This window comes from Carlito syrichta, unplaced genomic scaffold, assembly GCF_000164805.1.
Source record: "Carlito syrichta isolate Samal-C Ts95f unplaced genomic scaffold, Tarsius_syrichta-2.0.1 Scaffold212897, whole genome shotgun sequence".
Classification (NCBI taxonomy): domain Eukaryota; kingdom Metazoa; phylum Chordata; class Mammalia; order Primates; family Tarsiidae; genus Carlito; species Carlito syrichta.
The window spans coordinates 2912-4562 of record NW_007156993.1 but is presented as its reverse complement, the minus strand read 5'-3'; the positions used below and the strand labels follow the sequence as shown (position 1 = coordinate 4562).

At 53.6% G+C, this 1651-nt stretch overlaps 1 pseudogene; it reads left to right on the top strand.

Moving 5' to 3' along the window:
- Nucleotides 1–266: 266 nt before the first annotated feature.
- On the top strand, nt 267–1037 carry LOC103253226 (annotated as a pseudogene).
- The last annotated feature ends 614 nt before the right edge of the window (nt 1038–1651 follow it).

Sequence of the window (1651 nt, the reverse complement as noted above, 5' to 3'; positions counted from 1 at the left end):
AGGTTGGTCCCCATCTATTCCGTCGGGACATGTACACCTGGTGGTGGTGTCCACCAAGAAGCTAGTGAATCGGCTCCAAGTGGCTCGCGAGACGCAGCTGGACTAGAGGGTGGTGTGGGTGGTGACTGTTTCTGGTCCCATAACCCCTAGGTGCTCAAAAGCAAAGCAGTCAAGGAGCTCAAGACTCTCCAGGGCTTGGCACGAAAGGAGAGGATGGAGCTTTTAGAGATGCTGGCAGTTGAGCTACTTCAGGATCACCAGTGCCTATGGGCACAGCTTTTCAACCCAGGGGTAGAAATGAAGATCTCGGATGCCCATACATGCTGAGGCCTGACCACGAACCTGACACCCTATTATATGGTCTCTGGCTCGACAACCCCTCCCTGAGCCACAGGCAGGGAGAGCAGATGGAGGCTACACTCAGCTATGAAGATCCTTGCTTCACCGCCCACGCCATCATGCATGCCAAGAACCTGTGGTTGGGGTGGCTGGTCTCCGTCACGCAAATCCTGCAGCTGTCTGACCTGTGGAGGCTGACTCTGCAGAAGCGTGGCTGCAAGGGGCTGGTGAGGTCAGATGCCCCAGGCATCCTGCAAGGGAGGGCATGGTGCTAAGGTTTGGGGGGCTGCAGTTCATGGAGAACCACCTCCAGTTCCAGGTTGACCCCGGTATGGTGCACAACAGCTACTTGCTGCAAGAACGACCACACTTCAACCTGGCCATGCTGGTGGATACTGAGGGCAAGCCCGGCCTGCATGTGTCAGTGGAGGCCCACTGCCAGCTCGCCAAGGTCTAAGTCTGTGAGGCAGGCTGCCTGTAGGACCCGGAGGAGCTGACCTTGGTTTGGCGCCCAGGACCACACCTTCTTGGTCATGGTCACACAGTCCATCATGCCGCTGCTGTACTTCTCTAGTGACCCCATGCACCTGCAGTACCTACTGCACACGCTGCACCTCAAGGCCATCTTGGCCCACGATGAGTACTGTGAGCCCAGAGTCAAGCCACCCTTCAGGTGTAAGGAAGATCCCAGTACCTGAGTGAGCTAACAACAATACTCTCAGCCATGCTGTATGCAAGATGCCTGGTGCTAATGGCCAGCTGCTGGGAGCCAGGGAGTCTTGGGAAGCATCCACGCTTTGTGCCTTGTTAGGGGAAGTCAGTGATGTAGAGCGAGTATGGATGCTCAAAACTTGGTCTGAAAGACAGATGTCTTGTGAGGAGGGGCCATGGACATTTGTAAGCTTTCAACTCAATAAAATGAACCTGTGTGGCAAATACTTGAAATTGAATTCATTCCCTCTACTTCTCCCTTTTTTCTGTCCCAGGAAACAGGCCCTCTTTGGAAGATACTATTTTCTTTTTTAATTTAATGTGTTCTTCTTAAATGATCTTAATTTATTTGTATTAAAATTTTGCTGAGCTGGGCTGGGTGGCTCAGCCTGTAATCCCACGCCTTTGGGAGGCTGAAGTGAGTGAATTGCCTGAACCCGCGGGTTTGAGACCCACCTGGGCAACTTGGCGAGACCTCATCTCCACAACAAATCAAAAATTAGCCGGGTGTGGTAGCGCATGCCTGTAGTTCCAGCTACTTGGAAGGCTGAGGTGAAAGGATCGTCGGAGCCCAGCAGGTCGAGACTGCGGTGGCCGGGAG